This window comes from Gorilla gorilla, chromosome 21 (assembly GCF_029281585.2).
Source record: "Gorilla gorilla gorilla isolate KB3781 chromosome 21, NHGRI_mGorGor1-v2.1_pri, whole genome shotgun sequence".
In the NCBI taxonomy this organism is placed as follows: Eukaryota; Metazoa; Chordata; class Mammalia; order Primates; family Hominidae; genus Gorilla; species Gorilla gorilla.
In genome coordinates this window covers 46,401,927-46,423,267 of record NC_073245.2, presented here as the reverse complement: position 1 = coordinate 46,423,267, position 21,341 = coordinate 46,401,927, and the positions used below count along the sequence as shown (strand labels likewise).

Genomic DNA, 21,341 nt, shown 5'->3' with positions numbered 1-21,341 from the left:
CCTCAAAAGGGAGGAAGTGCACACTGATTGGTCCATGGGGAGTGGGCTGGGAAAAGGCACCACTATTTCCCACTCTGGTCTGTGGGACTGGCAGCCAGGCTCCCAGCCTTCAGGCCCTCCCTTCCACTCAGGAGCCTGTCTGCCTCCCACTGCTGTCCATGGCACCCAGGTTATCATGCCAAGGGACACCTGCAGGCCAATGCCAAGCTGCCCTCGGCCCCTCCTTAGCTTCCCTCCCATTCTTACTGGTGCCCCAAATCCAGAGGGGCCCAAGGCAGCAGGGGACTGTCATGTCAACACTGCCCCAAGTGTATGCACACACGGCTGGGTTGTGACAGTGCCTGGGCCCAGCCCTAACCTTACTCCAAGATTGGAGTGGGTGCTGGGAGCAGGGAGAGGCCAGGCAGTGGGAGCAGACTTCTCTGAGCCTGGTTGGGGGTACAGGGGGGTCTTCCCAGGCTGCCAAGAGTACAGAGATGCCTGGCTCTGCAGCTGTGGCTTGGGTGGCTGTAGCTGCATCCAGGAGGGTGGGGCTCCTGCCTGCTCCTGGACCACCCAAGAGCACAGGAAGGCCCAGGTCAGTAGCCACAACTTGGGCAGCTGTAGCTGCACCCGTGAGGGTAGGCCTCCTGCCTGCTCCGTGGAGTGGGAGGCCTGAGTCTGCAGCCATGACTTGGGCAGCTGTAGCTGCACCTGGAGAGTTCCCATCCTACCAACTTGGAAGGGGTAGGGCTCCCACTTGTTGCCGGCTCCCACCAGCTCTGTGCAATGTGCAGCTGGAGTGATGGCAGCAGCTGCTCCAGATGGACCACTGCTATCATCAGTACTACAAGTCCTAGCCAGAGCAACTATACAAAAGAAAGAAACCAAGGGCATCCAAATTGGAAAGGAAACTGTCCAAACTGTCCTTGGTTGCAGACACTATGATCTTATGTTTAGAAAAGCTAAAGACTCCACCAAAACCCTATTGGAACTGATAAACAAATTAAGTAGCAGGATACACAATCAACATACAAAAATTAGTATTATAGAATTTCTATATTTCAACAGTGAACAATTTGAGAAAGAACACAAAGCAGTCTCATTTACGATAGCTACAGAAAAAAATACTTAGCTATAAACGACCAAAGAAGTGAAAGATCTCTACAATGAAAACTATAAAACATTGATTCAAGAAATTGAAGAGGTCACCAAAAAATGGAAAGCCATCTCATGTTCATAGATTGGAAGAATCAATATTGTTAAAATGTCCATACTACTTAAAGTGATTTACAGATTCAATGCAGTCCTTATCTACACACCAGTGAAGGCCAGGTGCTGTGTATCGCTCGTGTGTATAATCCTAGCACTTTGAGAGGCCAAGGTGGGAGGATCACTTGAGCCCAGGAGTTTGCGTCAACCGAGGCACACAGTAAGACCCTGTCTCTTCAAAAAATAAAAAAATTAACCAGGAGTAGTGGTGCACACCTGTAATCCCAGCTACTCAGGAGGCTGAGGCAGAAGGATTAATTGGGCCCAGGAGGCAGAGGCTTCAGTGAGCTGTGATCACACCACTGCACTCCAGCCTGGATGACAGAGGGAGACTGTATCTCAAAAACAAAACAAAACAAACAAAAAAATACCAATGACATTCTTCACAAAAATATTTTTAAAAGTCCTAAAACTTATATGGAACAGCAAAAGACCCAGAATAGCCAAAGCTATCCTGATCAAACAGAAAAAAGCCGTAGGCATTACATACCTGATTTCAAATTATACTACAAAGCTATAGTAACCCAAACAGCATGGCACTAGCATAAAAACAGATACATAGACCAATGGAACAGAATAGAAAACCCGGAAACAAATCTATACATTTACAGTCAACTCTTTAATAAATGGTGCTGGAGGCTGGGTGTGGTGGCTCACACCTGTAATCTCAGCACTTTGGAAAGCTGAGGTGGGTGGATCACAAGGTCAGGAGATCGAGACCATGGGGAAACCCGGTCTCTACTAAAAATACAAAAAATCAGCCAGGCGTGGTGGTGGGCGCCTGTAGTCCCAGCTACTTGGGAGGCTGAGGCAGGAGAATGGCATGAACCTGGAAGGCGGAGCTTGCAGTGAGCCCAGATTGTGCCACTGCACTCCAGCCTGGGTGACAGAGTGAGACTCCATCTCACATAAATAAATAAATAAATAAATAAATGGTGCTGGAAAAACTGGATATCCATATGAAGAAGAATTAAACTATACCCCCATTTCTCACCATATACAAAAATCAAATCAAAATGGATTAAAGACTAAAGTGTAAGAACTGAAACTATGAAACCACTAGAAGAAAACATTGTGGAAATGCTTGAGGATGTTGGTCTGGGCAAAGATTTCTTGAGTAAGACCTCAAAGCACAAGCAACCAAAGCAAAAATGGACAAACGTGATAATATCAAGGCAAAAACCTGCACAGCAGAGGAAACAATCCATAAAGTGAAGAGATAACCTACAGAATGGGAAAATATTAATACACACTAGTCAACTGACAAGGGATTAATAACCAGAATATGTAAGGAACTCAACTCACTGGTTTAAAAAAATCCAATTTAAAAATGAACAGGCATTTCTCAAAAGAAGGCATACAAAGGGCCAACAGGCATATGAATAAATAGTCAATATCACTAATCATCAGGGAAATACAAATCAAAACCACAGTGAGATTTCATCTCATCTCCAGTTAAAATGGCTATCATCAAAAAGACAGAAAATATCAGCAGTAATGTTTGGGAAGAAGGAAAAGAAATTTAAAAAAATAACAAATGCTGGTAAGGATGCAGAGAAAGGGGGATGCTTGTATTCTGTTAATGGGAATATAAATTAATACAGTCACTATGGAAAACAATATAGAGATTCCTCAAAAAACTAAAAATAGAACTACCATATGATCCAGCAATCTCACTGATAGGTATATTTCCAAAAGAAAGGAATTCAGTGTATCAAAAAAATATCTGCACTCCCATGTTTATTGCAGCCTGATTCACAATAACGAAGATATGAAATCAACCTAACTGTCCATCAACAAGTGAATGGATTTAAAAAACGTGGTATATGGGCCAGGCATGGTGGCTAATCCCAGCACTTTGTGAGGTCGAGGCAGGTGGATCACGAGGTCAGGAGAAGTTTGAGACCAGCCTGGCCAATGTAGTGAAATCCTGTCTTTACTAAAGATACAAAAATTAGCCAGGCATGGTGCCTTGCGCCTGTAGTCCCAGCTACTCTTGAGGCTGAGGCAAAAGAATTGCTTGAACCCGGGAGGCGGAGATTGCAGTGAGCCAAGATTGCACCACTGCACTCCAGCCTAGGTGACAGAGCGAGACTTTGTCTCAAAAAAAAAAAACAAAAACAAAAAAGTGGTATATGTACACAGTGGAATATTATTCTGCCATATAAAAGAATGAAATTCTGTCATTTGCAACAACATAGATGGAACTGGAGGTCATCGTTAAGTTAGATAAGGCAAACACAGAAAGATAAATGTCACATATTCTTACTCACGTGGAGTTAAAAAAAAATTGATATCGGAATGGTGTTTTTGAGAAGGTGGGAAGGGTAGTAGGGAGGAAGATATAAAGTAGGGTTGGTTAATGAATACAAAAATACAATTCGAGGCCGGGCATGGTAGCTCATGCCTGCAATCCCAGACTTTGGGAGGCTGAGGCAGGCAGATCACTTGAGGCCAGGAGTTCAAGACCAGTCCGGCCAACATAGTGAAACCCCGTCTCTACTAAACATACAAAAAAAAATTATCTTGGTATAGAGGCGGGCACCTGTAGTCCCAGCCACCTGGGAAACTGAGGCAGGAGAATTGCTTGAACCTGGGAGGCAGAGGTTGCAGTGAGGCAAGATGGTGCCACTGCACTCCAGCCTGGGTGACAGAGCAAGACTCTGTCTCAAAAATCAAAACAAAACAAAATACAATTAGAATAGAAGAAATAAGACCTTGGGAGAGGTGAAGCTGGCTGGGCTTCTGGGTTGGGTGGGGACTTGGAGAACTTTTCTGTCTAGCTAAAGGATTGTAAATGCACCAATCAGCACTCTGTGTCTAGCTAAAGGTTAGTAAATGCACCAATCAGCGCTCTATGTCTAGCTAATGGGGTGGGGACTTGGAGAACTTTTTTGTCTAGCTAAAGTATTGTAAATGCACCAATCAACACTCTGTGTCTAGCTAAAGGATTGTAAAAGCACCAATCAGCACTCTGTAAAACAGAGAAATCAGCGCTCTGTAAAACAGACCAAGCAACAGGATGTGGGTGGGGCCAAATAAGGGAATAAAAGCAGGCAACCAGAGCCAGTAGCGGCAACCCGTTTGGGTCCCCTTCCACGCTGTGGAAGCTTTGTTCTTTCGCTCTTCACAATAAATCTTGCTGCTGCTCACCCTTTGGGTCTGCACTACCTTTATAAGCTGTAACACTCACCAAGAAGGTCTGCAGCTTCACTCCTGAAGCCAGCGAGACCACGAGCCCAGCGGGAGGAATGAACAACTCCGGATGCGCCGCCTCTATGAGCTGTAACACTCACCACGAAGGTCTGCAGCTTCACTCCTGAAGCCAGTGAGACCACAAACTCACTGGGAGGAATGAACAGCTCTGGACATGATGCCTTTAAGAGCTGTAACATTCACTGTGAAGGTCTGCAGCTTCACTCCTGAAGTCGGCAAGACCACGAACCCACCAGAAGGAAGAAACTCCGGACACATCTGAACAACTGAAGGAACAAACTCCGGACACACCATCTTTAAGAACTGTAACACTCACCGTGAGGGTCCATGGCTTCATTCTTGAAGTCAGCGAGACCAAGAACCCACCAATTCCAATCACGCTTGTACTTGGTAGCACAATAGGGTGAGTATAATTAAGTATAATTTATTGTACCTTTCAAAATAACTAGAAGAGTAGATTTGGAATGTTCCCAACACAAATAAATGGTAAATGCTTGAGGTGATAGATATTCCATTATCCTGATTTGATCATTACACATTATATGCTTGTATCAAAGTATCACATGTACCACATAAATTGTACAACTATTACCTATCCATAAAAATAGAAAATAAATAAAATGAATAAAGTGTAAAAATCACAGGCTCATTTTAACTGATGAGAAAAATACATTTCATAAAATTCACCATCTGTTAATGTTTAAAAATTATATCAAACTAGAATTAGAAGAAAAATTCCTCAATCTGATAAAGAGTAACTACAAAAAGTAAACTTCAGCAACCATCATATTTAACTGAAATTATTGAGTGCTTTCTTTCTATCAGAACTAAGATAAGGATGCCTGCTATTTTCACTTTTATTCAGCATTGTTCTTAAGGTTTTACCCAGTCCAATAATTCAACAAAAAGAAGTTAAAAAACAGGCCGGGAGCAGTGGCTCACACCTGTAATCCCAGCACTTTGGGAGGCCAAAGTGGGTAGATCACCTGAGGTCAGGAGTTCAAGATCAGCCTAACCAACATGGAGAAACCCCATTTTTACTAAAAATACAAAATTAGCCGGCATGGTGGCGTGTGCCTATAATCCCAGCTACTCGGAAGGCTGAGGCAGGAGAATCGCTTTAACCCAGGAGGTGGAGGTTGCGGCGAGCCGAGATTGCACCATTGCACTCCAGCCTGGACAACAAGTGCAAAACTCCGTCTCAAAAAAAAAAAAAAAAAAAAAGAATTTAAAAAACAACTATCTGAAAGAAATCACTACACACACTACACATACTACATGATTGTGAATCTATAAATAAACTATAAGAATTATTAAGTTAATTAAGCAGGGTTGCTGTATGCAAGTATAAATACAAAATTTTAATTATTATGTCAATATGCCAGCATCAAACAACTAAAAATGAACATTAAAATATGCCATTTATGGCCGGGCGTGGTGGCTTACGCCTGTAATCCCAGAACTTTGAGGCCAAGGCAGGTGGATCACCTGAGGTCAGGAGTTCGAGACCAGCCTGGCCAACATGGTGAAACAACCCCGTCTCTACTAAAAATACAAAATTAGCCGGGTATGGTGGCGTGTGCCTGTAATCCCAGCTACTTGGGAGGCTGAGGCAGGAAAACTGCTTGAACCTAGGAGGCAGAGGTTGCAGTGAGGCAGGATCATGCCATTGCACTCCAGCCTGGGCAAAAAAGAGCGAAACTCCATCTCAAAAAATAAATAAATAAATAAAAATTAAAATTAAAATACGCCACTTATAAGGCTGGGTGCATTGGCTCATGCCTGTAATCCCAGCACTTTGGGAGGCCGAGGTGGGAGGATCACTTGAAGTTAGGCGTTCGAGACCAGCCGGGCCAACATGGCGAAACCCTGTCTCTACAATAATGCAAAGATTAGCCACGTGTGGTGGCAGGTGCCTGTAATCCCAGCTCCTTGGGAGGCTGAGGCATGAGAATCACTTGAACCCAGGAGGCAGAGGTTGCAGTGTGCCAAAATCATGCCACTGCACTCCAGCCTGAGTGACAGAGTGAAACCGTGTCTCAAAAAAATATATATAATATACATATATATATGCCACTTATAAAATAAATAGAAAATAATTAGGAATAAATCCAATGAATGATATACCAGCTTTCTACATAGAAAACTATAAAACATTATCAAAAAATTTTAATAAGACTTCAATTAGTGAAGGGATATACCATATTCATGGATCAAAAAATTTAATATTGTAAAGACTTTCATATTAATTGATGGACAGATTTAATGTAATCCCAATAAAAATTCCAGCAGGGTTTTTTTGGTGGAATTTATAAAGTTATCCTAAAGTTTATGTGGAAATATAGAAGTTCAAGAATAGCCAAGGCTCACGCCTGTAATCCCAGCACTTTGGGAGGCTGAGGCAGGCAGATCACGAGGTCAGGAGATTGAGACCATCCTGGCTAATGTGGTGAAACCCCGTCTCTACTAAAAATACAAAAAATTAGCCGGGCGTAGTGGCGGGCGCCTGTGGTCCCAGCTACTCGGGAGGCTGAGGCAGGAGAATGGCGTGAACCTGGGAGGCGGAGCTTGCAGTGAGCCGAGATCACACCACTGCACTCCAGCCTGGGCAACAGAGCAAGACTCCATCTCAAAAACAAAAAGAATAGCCAAGGCAATCTTGGGGAAGATGAGAGGCGTGAAGGACTTATTCTACCAAATATCAAAACTTATTGCAAAGTTACAGGAAATGGAAACAGGGTGCAAGTGGCAGAAAGACAGACTAATGGACAAATGGAAAAGAATGGAGATTCCAGAACAACACACACATATTAGATAGACAATGGATTAATAATAAAAGTGGGAAATTAATAGTGTTTTCGGTACATGATGCTGGATTGATTGAATATCCATACAGAAAAAAAAGGGAAACTTGACCTCACATCGTACCTGAAAATCAATTTCAGGTGGAACAACATTGCCAGAACTACATTGCCATTCACCACAATTCATCTAAATTAATTAAAAGTAAATAAAATTTAAAATTCATTTCATCATATGTACTATTTCAGACAAGATTGACACAATCATTTTGGAAAACTGACAATATCTGTAAAATATTTCAGGGTGGTATGGCCGTAGACCATATGTAGTATTTCAATTGCTCAATAGCCATATGTGGCTAGTGCTATTTCAAGCGCTCAATAGCCATTCAGTGGCTACATGTTGGACAATGCAGGTATAGAATATTTCCATTATTGCAGAAAGTTCAAGTGGACAGTGCTTGCTGTTCTGGAAGATATAAGAGAATATCTTTAAGACTGGGTAAAACAAAATTTGTTATAAGGGATTTTAAAAAGGCACTAATCTTTTTTTTTTTTTTTTACAATTTTATCATTATTTTAATCAAGTAACTTAGCTGTTTGAAACAAATCCTTAAGACAGTTCAATAGAACAAAATGAAGAATTACTCTATTAGGATAACCTGTGAACAAAGTTCAGATTATGTGAATTTGAATTCCATTGGAAGTTTGGCACCAGACTGAACACTGTTCTAAGTCAAAATTTTTAGTGTTCTAGAAGCCCTGAACATGTTTTCTCTCAGATTTAAAGTAGAAGCTTTATAACAGAACCTCATTAGCTTGACACTGAGTATGTTGAATGCAACTTAGCTTAGGTCATCAGTATCTCCTACAAAATTCCAGTTAGTGAAAGCAAATCAGCCTTGCGGCAAAGAATTTGAAACCTAGGCAACATGCGAGTTTGAAGAAAAAAAATCCTCTTTGGTGTGACAAACCACATTCCCTCCAGGTATATGGCTCCGGCTCCACTCAAACCTGAATCTATCAAAGGCAGCTGGAGACCAATTCTTGTCTCTCCAGTAAGATTGCTAGATTTCAGTTCCTTAAAATGTCAAGCCAACAAGGTTTTATTACATCAAATGTTTGTATCATTTCAATGTGAAATTTTTTTACGCCTGTTTGTTATTAAGGTCTCATTATCTGTGAGATAAGTCACAAAAAAAACAAAGAGGTGAATGGTATAAGCCACTGCTCCAAAATTAACCCTATCAATTCTCGATTTCCACTGTGCACTTTGTGAAAAGCAGTAACTGCCAACAGGTTTAACCTTTACTCAAACACAGTCAGAATCCATATTGAATTTAGATCAGGCAAGGAGTTCATAAGGAAGTTATCAACTCTTGTGTGTCCAAATCTAAAGCCCTGCGTGGGCTCTGTCAGGTCCTTGTCACCCGCACTCCGGTGGCCATCAGACTTCTTGGGTGCCTGTCTATATTCAATGTGAAGTAAAAAATATCCCAAGTGTTATACCAAAATAGAGGCTCTAACTTAGAAGTATACTTTTAGCTTTCTTTTTAAATAAGACATTCTGGAGGAAAAAAGAAAGAAAGAAAGAAAGAAAATCAAGTTTGAAACACAGCTAACACTTATTTTGGCAAGATAGCAACCAAAATCTAAAAAGCATAAACTATGTGTCCAAATGTAAAAGGCATTAAAGAACAAACCATAGGGGGGGAAATTAAAGCCACACTGAACAAAAAGATACAGTATGTCTAACATTTTGGAATTGTAATTTAAACCTTAAGGGCAAAAGCTGAAAAATTATTCTTAGGTTGCTAGTAAGTGCACCCTTCCCTGTTTCTCCCAAATAAAATCAGTTTATTGTTTAATTGCACCCCAAAGCAAGCTCTCTCAGTACAAAGTAACTACTACATACACACAAAATGCTTGTTAATGTGATAATTTCCCTGGCTCATCCAACGTGCAATGCACATGACTTCAAAAACTACAATTTGGGGCAAGTGTACATGAAATGAGAAAACAGCTCTCCAAGTTTCAAAACCTACTCTTACATTATTTATAGGACACTCAGATCATATTTACTTCTTGGTAAGATGTTGCACTGTCATTTGATTATCAGTCTACCCCACAATGTACATTACCAGATGCCAGTTTGAGGGACTAGAGACAAAACTTTAGTACTGTATTTCTTAATCGGCTGAATAAAGTAATTACAATTAAGTTTGCTTTACATCCTGTTGAAGACCTCTTTACAGCCTGAGGACCTAACACTATCTAGCAGGCTCCAAGAAATGCTCATCAGGTGAAATGATGGCACAACATTTAAAAAAAGGAACCAGTTACTTCAACTTAAGTCATTCAGAGCCAAACATCTGAAGAATGACCAAAATCAAATCTTTATTTTTATAACTGTATAAATGTGATCCAAATGAAAAGGCACTAATCTTAAAAGAAAAGCTTGAACATTTGGACTTCATTAGATTAGAAACTGCTTTTCAACAAATAACAATATATATTAAAGAGCATGACAATGCAAGACACAGAATGGGATGGGCCAGGATTGGGGTGAGGCAAGTGAGGCTCTTGCCTTGGATACAGTTCTTTAAGGGGGTGACAAAAAACTCAGTAATTAGGAGAAATAAACATTTGATGCAATGTTTTAAAAAATCAAATTTAATGCAAAAAAATCCATGGTGAACAAAATATCAAAATTTAAAATAAAGACAGGAATCAGGATTTTTATTTTTTCTTTTGCCTGAAGCTCCAGTGTGACTCGACATAGCCTTGTGGGAGATGATATTTGCAACACGTACACAACGAAGGGCTCATATCTATATTTAAAGAACTCTTATAGGTCAATAAAAATGTCAGACAAGCTAGTAGAGAAATGGGTTCAAAATCTGAACAGATATTTCTCAAAACAGGATAGTCAAAAGGCCAATAAATATGTTAAAAGGTGCTAAACGTCATTAGTCTTCAAGGAATAAAAATTAAAATAAAGAAGCATTCCACTATACACCCATCAAAATGGCTAAATGTAAAAGACAGACAATACCAACCACTGATGAGGATGTAAGAAAAAACAAATCTCAGACATTGCTGGTGGGAGTGTAAAATGATACAATCATTTTGGAAAACTGACAATATCTGTAAAAGCGGGACACACATGTCCTATGATTCAGCAATTCTACTTCTAGATAGAAATGCACTCATATGTTCTTTAAAAAAAAAAAAAGTATTCACAGATGTTCCTAATGCTTCTGTTCAGTAATAGCCCCCAACTGCAAACACTCCATGTGTCCATCAATAAGACAATGGATAAATAAATCGTGGCATTTATCCATGTAAATTGTAGATAAATAAATTGTGGATAAACAAATGGATAAACAAATTGTGGTATTAATTCATGTAATACCACACAATAATGAGAACAAATAAAATATTACCATATACAACATAAATGAATCTCACAAACTTAATATTAAGCGAAAGAAGCCATGCATAAAAACACCTACACACACATATAAAGCCCCCAAACAGGCAAAATTTAATGTATGGTGTTAGAAGTCAGGTTAGTGACTAACTTTGGTAAGAAAAAGGGACTTGAAGGGGGAATGAGGAGGCTTCTGGGTGCTGGTAATGCTCTGTTTCTAGATCTAGATTCTAGTTTTCTGGGCGTGTTCACATAGTGAAAATTCATCGATATGAACACTTTTCTGTAACTGTATTTTAAATCAATAAAAACTTACAAGAAAATAAGGGGCTAGGCATGGTGGCTCAGACCTGTAATCCCAGCACTTTGGGAGGTTGAGGTGGGAGGTTCACTTGAAGTTAGAGACCAGCCTGGGCAACACAGCAAGACCCTATCTCTACAAAAAATTTAAAAATTAGCTGGGCATGGTGGTGTGTGCCTGTAATCCTAGCTACTTGGGAACCTGAGGGGGAGGATCACTTGAGCCCAGGAGTTCAAGGCTGCAGTGAACGATGATCACACCACTGCACTCCAGCCTGGGTGACAGAGGGAGATCCTGTCTCTGAAAAATAAATAAATACATACATACATAAATACATAAAAAAGAAAATAAAAGTGTATCCAGGCCATTTAGGAGCCCAGGAAAATGGAAGATGAGGATTTAAAACGTTAAGCAATGACCGGGCTCGGTGGCTCACGCCTGTAATCCTAGCAGTTTGGGAGCCCGATATGGGCAGATCACCTGAGGTCAGGAGTTCAAGCCCAGCCTGGCCAACATGGTGAAACCCTGTCTCTACTAAAAATACAAAAATTAGCTGGGCGTGGTGGCATGTAGCTGTAGTCCCAGCTGCTTGGGAGACTGAGGCATGAGAATCGCTTGAATTTATTTACCATTGAGGAAATGCAGAAGCAGATCCTGGAGGCGGAGGTTGCAGTGAGTTGAGATCACGCCACTGCACTCCAGCCTGAGCGGCAGAGTGAGACTCCGTCTCAAAAAAAAAAAAAAAAAAAAAATTAAGCAATCAAGTAAAAAAGTTAGCTACCACAACATCAAGGGTCTGACCCCATTCTCTCTTCCCCAGCTATGGCAAATACTTTTAACCTGTCATGGTATCTACAAGAATTCTTGCTAGTAGAGGAGGCGAGTCTTTGTTTTCCCATTTGATTCATAGGAAGATGGAACCCCTGAGGCGGTCAATACGTAGATTAAAGTCTTACAGGTAGTTATACGCAGATGCAAGCCTGAATCTGGTCTCTTAATTCCTGATCATGAGCTTGGTGCACTACAGCCAGTTGTCAGGCTGCATGACCTTGCGGAGTCTGGGTTCCAAGCAATGAATACCTTCACTAGGAGCCAGCAAGTTTTTCTCTGTGTCCCTAATTTATAATAATGCTGAGGATGAGAAATTTGTCCCTAACTTATAGAAATGCCAAGGACTAGGTATCTGCTTTAAGTCAGTTCTACCATGAAATAAGCAGATACCCACTCAGTGGTCACTGCATACACTTCCCTGGACGCACACGGGGTGTAGCTACAGGACATAAGGAGGCAATTTTACATAAATACTTTTCCTCTTTCTAAAAGCCCAATTACTGACTGTATTGAACAAGTCCTGAAGGCACTTGAGAGGAGGCTAACCCGAGGGAAGAGTGAAAATGCGTAACACCTGGGATCCTGTCTAGTACAGCTACTTCTTTTTTTCTATTTTTGAGACGGAGTCTTGCTCTGCTGCCCAGGCTAGAGTGCAGTGACACGATCTCTGCTCACCGCAACCCCCGCCTCCTGAGTTCCAGCAATTCTCCTGCCTCAGCCTCTAGAGTAGGCACCCACCATCACACCTGGCTAATTTTTGTATTTTTAGTAGAGACAGGGTTTCACCATGTTGGCCAGGCTGGTCTCAAACTCTTGACCTCGTGATCCACCTGCCTCAGCCTCCCAAAGTGTTGGGATTATAGGCGTGAGCCACTGCACCCGACCTGCTATGGCTATTTCTAAACAAGCCAAGAGAATCACACTTCTCATCCTTCCATTTTTTAAACAAGATTCAAATTGTGGGTTTGAATTAAAAAAAAAAAAAAAAAGAATGTTTAAGTTCAGTATTTTTGCTTCAAGCTGATTCTTCTGAAAAATACCTGAATGTCAAATCCATAAGCACAAGTTTGGGGAACAGATGGAGACAGAACTGGTGACTCTCTAGCAGGCAATTTATAGCTGGATCCTACCTTTGTGGTGACCATCAGAGGGGCGTATGCCCCCCGTAACACTCCCATTCTTCATCTTTTTCCTCAAGACAGCTGCCCTGTGAGCAAAATGCAGACCTCTAAGGGCTCTAGGGAGTACTTCACCCCTCAGAACCGGCTACGCAGGTATGGTAACTAATTACAGACTCTAGCTTTATAGTTCTTTCCAATTTCTTCCCAAAATCTGAATAAATCTCCCCAACACAACTAAAGTCAGGTTTCTCTCAACTCACAGTCTCTTTGTGTACATTTCCCCTATGAATCGTACTCTTTTTTATTTCAAAGATGACGTCCTGTCCGCATCTCCTCCCAGACATCTGAACTTGTTGTTTCCTATTTTCTAAAAGAAATCTTCCTTTTCAGCCAGGCGTGGAGGCTCATGCCTGTAATCCCAGCACTTTGGGAGGCCGAGGTGGGTGGATCATGAGGTCAGGAGATTGAGACCATCCTGGCTAACACAGTGAAACCCCGTCTCTACTAAAAATACAAAAAATTAGCCGGGCGTGGTGGCGGGCGCCTGAGTTACTCGGGAGGCTGAGGCAGGAGAATGGCGTGAACCCAGGAGGCAGAGCTTGCAGTGAGCCGAGATCACGTCACTGCACTCCAGCCTGGGCGACACAGCGGGATTCCGTCTCAAAAAAAAAAAAAAAAAAAAAAAGGAAATCTCCCTTTTCAATGAGAGTTCTGGCTCTGGTTCCTTATCTCTTTTGCCCAACGCTTGGCTCCTTTTATTTCTCCGTGCCAGACTGTAATGGCATCTTTGCTAGAATGCTTACCCATAGGCAGAAGTGCTTGGAAGAGAAACACTCATAGTGGAACCAAGATATGGCAAGTTTTATGTTATTTTAACTTTGAAGTTTCCCGCAGGCTGTCTCAAAGAAGCAGAAACAGGCCCTTTCCCAGACTGCCTTCCAACCCAGAGCCAGTTACAATATATGGGGGTTATGGGGGTTACTGCGCTGGACAGTAAAATAGACTATTAAAAGTAATTGTTCCTCACTCGAGCTACTCCAGCAAAAAAAAACAAAAAAAACAAAAAAAAAAGGTAATTGTCTCAATTTTGGCTATACCTGTCCTTATGTACTTGAATTTGCAAGAGCTCCAAAGCAACAGAGTCTGGTATATTCTGTTTTTTCAAAGCCCCAACCTGACAGAGGCTGAAACCAAATCCTTCAACCTGCAATTTGTCACTTTTAGGTAAATGTCGGTCAGCTTTCTTACATCTGTCTAACAGTATGTTGGAGTGACCACATCAAAGGGCTGTAATGGGCCCACCATTCCTGGTAATTATCTTTGCATGGGGCCATCCTGCTGAGGGTTGTGCCTAAAGTGAAGCCATCAGTGTAAGTGCCCTGATCTTTAATGAGATCCCTGTGGCTTGAGGAGAGGAGACACAGATGCACTCCTTACTTTCATCGTGGATCAGATTCTTCCTCATTTTCACAGAGCCACTTGGCCAAAGGAACCATCTTATTCTCAGGGCTCAGCTCAGTTGGGAGACTCCCAACCAAACGCTTCCAGGGCCTGGTTCCATTTACACCCTGGGTTTGCTCTTTCCATTGTCCGTGTTGTCAGCTCAGTACAACATGGCTGCTCCTTCCATGAGGAGCAGCTCAGTAGGGTTCTGCATTCCTACAGCTCAGTAGGGCTCTGCATTCTGGTACAGTGAAGGGTACAGACCTGCAGCCTTTTTTTTTTTTTTTTTCTGGTAACTTCTCAGCTGCCTGTCTACAAGGCATGGGCAGTGGCCAGCAACTACAACAATAATTTAGGCACTGAAACACTTTTGAAAATTCTGCACCCAAGCAAGAAACTGTGATTCTGAAACTCCAATTAGCAGAATGTACCAGGCAAAAATCATCCAGGCACATTGGCTTTCAGAAAGTTTTACTAGAGAAGAAGCAAATAAACAAAAAAAAAAATAAGGAGATGAGGAAGGAGGGGGATGGAGAAGGAGGAAAAAGAGGAGAAGGAGAAGTCAAGCCCATAGATATATTACTATAGCATAGATATTGTACTGTACCAAAGCACCCGCTCAGAAAGCGAAAGAAATTTCTTCTTCCCTCCCTGGAGCTCACCTCTCTCTATACAGGGCCCTGTTCCAGGAAATCGTCAGTGGCTGCTCTCTGTGGTCAATAATAGATAATTCCGGATCAAAAGAAGTGTTCTGAAGTCAAGACGTAGTTTTTAGATCAATGGTTTTACAAGTGGAATTTGGGGATCTCTGGTGGGTCTGCAAAATTTCTTCCAGTCGTTCCGTGGGCTGAGTCGAAATGCAAGCGTGTGGAGTGGTTCTTTCTTTTTGTTTTTTTTCCTTTGATACATATTTTCCACTGCAGATTTGAAATAAAATTTAAATGCACCAAAGCAAATATTTTTGAAAGGAGCTAGAAATAATCACAAGGGATTCAGCAAAAACACCTCAAAGGTGTTTTTTGTTTGCTTCCTTGTTTATTTAATCTAGTAAATAGGTGAGACTCTTGTTCTGCTTAAGGAGTCTAAAGACTAAAAATTTCAAGACTCACCAGATTAAAAGATGAAAAGATGAGCCTTGCAAAGTGCATCTTTTTCAGGGGAAGAAAGTAAGATTTTTTTCTTCTCTGGGTTTCCCATTTCCCAGTGTCATTTATTCCTGGTTCTCTCTCTCAGCACTGCTTTCTAGTTCAGTGCCCACAGCTTGGAGTCAGGAGCAGCCACTATCAAAAATAATCCCTCTCTGTTGCCACTGGTATATTTATTTAGGGTTTTCCTCCAGGGAGCAGGAGTTCAGTTGTGGGGTAAAGGGGACATTAAATGTGGCTGCAGCTTGGGGAGATCTGTTTTTCTTTTTTCTTCACTCTAGTCCCATGGGAAGAGTTAACCTCAGGAAACTCTGGGCTGCTGGAGAAGAGTTTTGTGAGTTATCTAATAACCTGGTTGTCAGCCACATGGCACAACAAAGCTGTCCAGACATTTAGGTTCCTCGGATGCCATGAGATAAAAATTTGCACTTATGCCTGCATCTACTTTTCCCTTTCTAACAGAGTAACATGCACATCTGGCTATTTGTTGGACTGATTTGCACGGCCATAGTTTCCTAGAAGGATTGTAAAACAGACTGGGCTGACTACACTGCAGATAAACAGTTTGGAAGCTGTACATTAAAATGAACTTAGAGCTCTCTAGTTGGATTTTGGTGAAGTGTTTGCAACACCATTTACCTATCTGGATAATTCTGTCATGTACAAAGTACTCTCCAATAATTCAGATGTCCAATAATAGAGATCCTGTATTACCCAGATGCTGTTAGCCCTTTCAATCCTTTGTGCAGGCTTACCTAGAAATAAAGGAAAAAATGTTCTTCCCACCTTCCTTGATAAGATAACAACAATGTGTTTGGTTTTTAATGTAACTGGAAAAAAAAAAAGATGGAAGAAAAAAAGGCCAATTCCAACATCTGGATGAAATTTATTACATACCTCTCTGGGACCCCCTGGTTCCTGAATGATTTGGCTTATTATCCCTTTTCCAAGTCTTCAGAGACTCAATGACTCGAATGTCAGGGAATGATACTTTGCTGCCGGATACTACAAAGTTGGTTTAAAGAGGTTGTAGAAATGCTGTAGCTGTAACCAAGCTCCTCACAGGGGGAGGTGGGGCAGCACATGCCATGTAAGCATGCTCACATATTTCTGTGTGGATACCCAGTTGGAAAGTTATTTGCCACTTCTGGAGAAGCTGGAAGTTGTCTACTATACAGACAGATAAAGAGAGGGGTTGGTTAATGGATACAAAAATACAGGTAGATACAAGGAATAAGATCTAGTGTTGGGTAGCACAAAAAGGCAACTATAGTTAACAATAATTTATTACATATTTCAAAATAAAAGCGTAGAATTGGAGTATTCCTAACACAATGATAAACGCTTGAGGTGGTGGATATCCCAATTACCCTGAGTTGATCATTATATATTTTATGCATGTATCAAAATATCACGTACACCCTATAAAATGTACGACTATTACGTATCCATAAAATTTTTTTTAATGTTTTAAAGCTTGGGGGATCCAAGTTTGCTGCTTACTTCCAACCTGATGCATCACCAATCTGAGGCAGGCCCCAAACTTTGGCAACAAGGTATGAGGTAAGCACCACTTTAGTGCAGGGAGGGTAACCTGGTTGAGAAATTGACTGATTTTCTGTAGTGTCTGCCATTTCTGTTCTTCACAAAAGAATAGACCATTCCTATCTTCCTCCACACTCCCATTCCCAAAGGGTAACCAGGGCTTTTTGTTCTGGAGATCAGGCTTTCTCTCATCTCAGGAAAAAAAAAAAAAAAAAGAAGAAAAAAAAAAGGAAAGGAAAAAGAGAAAGAAACAAAGAAAAGAAATTGAGCTGGGTGTGGTGGCTCATGTCTATAATCTCAGGAGGTTGAGGCAGGAGGAGCACTTGAGCCTAGGAGTGAGCTATGATCACACCAGTGCACTCCAGCTTCGGCAAGAGAGAGAGCGAGACGCTGTCTCAAAAAAGAAAGAGGCCAGGAGCGGTGGCTCATGCCTGTAATCCCAGCACTTTGGGAGGCCAAGGTGGGTGGATCACCTAAGGTCGGGGGCTTGAGACCAGCCAACATGGAGAAACTCCGTCTCTACTAAAAATACAAAATTACCTGGGCTTGGTGGCTCATGCCTGTAATCCCAGGAACTTGGGAGGCTGAGGCAGAAGAATCACTTGAATCTGGGAGGCAGAGGTTGTGGTGAGCCAAGATCGGGCCATTGCACCATGGGCAACAAGAGCGAAACTCCATCTCCAAAAAAAAAAAAGAAAGAAAGAAAAAAAAAAGAAAGAAATCAGGCCAGGCACAGTGGCTCACGCCTGTAATCCCAACACTCTGGGAGGCCGAGGCAGGTGGATTACTTGAGGTCAGGGATTTGAGACCAGCCTGGCCAACATGGTGAAACTCCGTCTCTACTAAAAATAGAAAAAATTAGCTGGGCATGGTGGTGGGCACCTGTAATCCCAGCTACTCAGGAGGCTGAAGCAGGAGAATCACTTGAACCAGGGAGGAAAGAAAGAGGGAGGGAAGGAAGGGAGGGAAGGAAAGAAAGCGAAGAAAGAAATCAACAAGCTTTTGTTTTAAAAAATTAACCCAGTCTTAGAGGCAATAAAACTGTTTTGTCTGAGAGGAGGAAGGATTTGTAGGATTAGAAGAGGGCAGAGGAGAATTTCCTGAGCCTGGCTTTGAGGCATGGTGCTGAGGAGCACTGCAGCCTCCTTTTGTGGCCAGGTCCTGCTCCAGGCCTCCCACAGACCGCTGGGACCAGAGGGCCTTCAATGGGGATGACAGTGTGCTCAGGGAGGTAAGCAAAGGCACTGCTGATCCCGAGCCTCAGCAGAGGTCTTCATGCCATAGAGAAACCTGGAGAAAGGGTCATAGAATTGTTTTGGGCAAAGAGCGCCAGGGGTGACAGGCACCCTCAACTAAGAGACATCTTCCCCCCAATATGTGTAAGCTCCTGATAAAGGACCAAGATTGGATTTGCTACTCATTGTTGGATGGAAGCCAAGGGTATTTAATTTAGAAAATTAAAGAAATGTGACATTTCCACCACCTGTATGTCAGGGAACTAAGTAATACCTGTTTAACACCAGGCTCCACACTTTCCTTTAAAGTCTTTTAGGTTTCCTGGCTCAAAGAAGCCTCCAGCTTGATTTGTTGAACTGTGCCTCTCAGGAGCTGAAGGCAGGCAGTGTTCCAGGATATGTGCATATGGGGGTGCATGCTGCTCTGTGAAGGAGCTTTGCACTTGGGCCCCATTCCAGTCCCTCCCTTACCAATTCAATAGGAGCCTGAGTCAATGGTGGACTCAGACAAAGACATTCCCTGAAAAAGAGAGGAAAGGAAGCTGGGCAGAAGTTGCATGCAGGACTGGGATTGCTTAGGATTGGGGCTCCCGAAGCCTTGCTGCGAAACACATCCTCAAGTCTGCACTGCCTCCCGGTGGCCACACCAGAGCTCAGCTCTGCACTTGGTATGGAGAAAAGACTGCATGGGATGTGTGTGTGTTTCTTCCAGCTGGAGCTCTTTGGAGACTCATTAGAAACCTTGATGAGATACAGAATTCCGAAGGAAGAGGAAGCCTTAGTGAGGAAGGGGGTGAGTTCTGTTTACTCTGAAGTATCTGTGGAATACACTGAAATATAGATATCTAGGAATCTGTCAAAATAAAAATCTAAAGGTCAGGAGAGAGATCTAAACTAGACACGCAGATAGGAGTGTTATTATCATATACATAGTAATTAAAACCAGGGGAACAGATGAGATCACCCAGGGAAAATGGGACTAGAGACAAGGGCTGAGTTCCAGGGACTACACTCTAGAGTGGGCGGAAAGGTTTGGTGATATCATCTTATGTATTTTTCTGGGGCTTTGGAATTTCTCAACTCATAATCATACTCATTATCTTTCATACTCATTATCTTAATTCTCATCTGGGAGGTTCTGTAAAATACCTGGTAAAATGAGGTGTGACTGGGATGATGCCAACACTGCAAGAAATCCAATCTATCGGACAGGCAGGAGGTGGGGCCTGGACACAGTGTCACAAGGGATAGTGATTCCCAATGGTAGGCTTGAAGCCCCAGGTTAGCATCACACAGAATGACTCCTAAGAACACTTGAAGCTCTTGCCTAGGCTATTGGTGAAGAGCATAGCTGGTCCATGGCGCTGGGTTAGAAAGGCTGTTGCGGGACAGTGGCCGACCTGACAAAAGCTCTGCAGCGGGAGCTTATCTCCAGAAGCAGATGCAGCCTGCCTGCCTCTGCGTGTCCTACAGGCAGCAGTCCACCGGACCGAGCTGAGGAATGGTCTTCCCAACTGGGAAGACAGGCATCCTTTCCAGAGACAGAAATATGGCAGCCAGAGTACTTGCTCCTTTCTGAGTGACTGGGGTTGGTGGGAGACATGAAGGCTGACCTGGCCCTACAAGGAGGTCTGTAAGGCAGAGGGGTAGAATGCAAGGCAGAGATAAATGCAATGAGGTGACTCCTTTGGTAGAGTCCCCACTTCCTTCAATTGGTCTCACCTACTCTGAACGTACTTCCTCCCATAGTATTTCAGAGTTTCCCTGTGTTATAATGTGTTATTGTGCACCTATTCACATGCTCCCTTGAGTTCCTCAGGCTGTTCATCCGTGTGGCTTCTCCAGGGTTTGCCTAATACTTAGGGGGAGCAGGGCCAGGTGTGGTGGCTCATGCCTGTAATCCCAGCACTTTGGGCGGCCGAGGTGGGCGGATCACCTGAGGTCGGGAGTTTGAGACCAGCCTGACCGACATGGAGAAACCCCGTCTCTACTAAAAATACAAAATTAGCCGGGCGTGGTGGTGCATGCCTATAATCCCAGCTACTCAGGAGGCTGAGGCAGGAGAATCACTTGAACCCGGGAGGCAGAGGTTGCGGTGAGCCGAGATCGCGCCACTGCACTCCAGCCTGGGCAACAAGAGCAAAACTCCGTCTCAAAAAAAAAGAAAACAAACCTTAGGGGGAGCAGTTAAGCTACCCACATGGCCAGAGGTTCTAGGCACCAGACCGTGGCTCTGCTTCTTATTGCTTGAGGTTTTGTTTAACCTCCCTGAACCTCAGTTTTCTCATCTGAAAAATGCCTCACGGTTGTTGTGAGAATTAGAGAATACTCAAAAAGTCTAAATGACAGCACTTGATAGCGTCATTATTGTGACAGTTTCATCTACTACAAATATATTATCCTGTCTTTTTAGAAATTTCCACCATTAAAATGACTCTTTAGGTTAAAGATCTCAGAGCCCTATCATAATGCTTATAGGGAGAAGTATGGTTCTTATTATATTATTGGTCATTATCATGATCCTGAATTGGTTTAGGTAAAGTAGAGGGCAGGAATGGGTCACAAATAGTAATTTTGCTTGGGCTCCGGGTGGGGGAAAGAAGTGTCTCCCAAACTTCAGTCATTTGAATAGCAACGTCAGGATTTCAACCATATCCCCAACCCAGCTATATTATTATTTACTCAATATTTTTCTTTAAATCAACTAATAACTTTTTCAAAGCTTAAATACATTCGTGTAAATTGGAAAATTTATAGCATGTTACTGTCATTTTTCATAAACAGAATATAATCCTTGAAAAAATTAATAATACAATGTCAATAAATTCTAAATAACTACTGTTACCGGGAGAACACTCCAGGCCTGAGGTCTATTTTCTTGATTAAAAAGGAATATGTTAAAAGGGAATAAGTTTTGGAATACGTTAATGACACATCAACCCCCACTGAGACTTTCTTCTAGATGAATCCAGGCTTGAAAGCAAATTAAAAAGGAAATTACTTTTCCATGATGTGATAA

General features: G+C 42.2%; 1 protein-coding gene across 1 annotated transcript in view; it reads right to left on the bottom strand.

Moving 5' to 3' along the window:
* The window catches only part of ASIP (agouti signaling protein), a 75,929-nt gene extending 60,671 nt beyond the window's left edge, over positions 1-15,258 (bottom strand). The window contains exon 1 of the mRNA XM_055373349.2: positions 15,060-15,258. The gene's annotated coding sequence lies outside the window, so the exon portion shown is untranslated. The remainder of the gene's footprint in view (positions 1-15,059) is intronic.
* Positions 15,259-21,341: the final 6,083 nt, after the last annotated feature.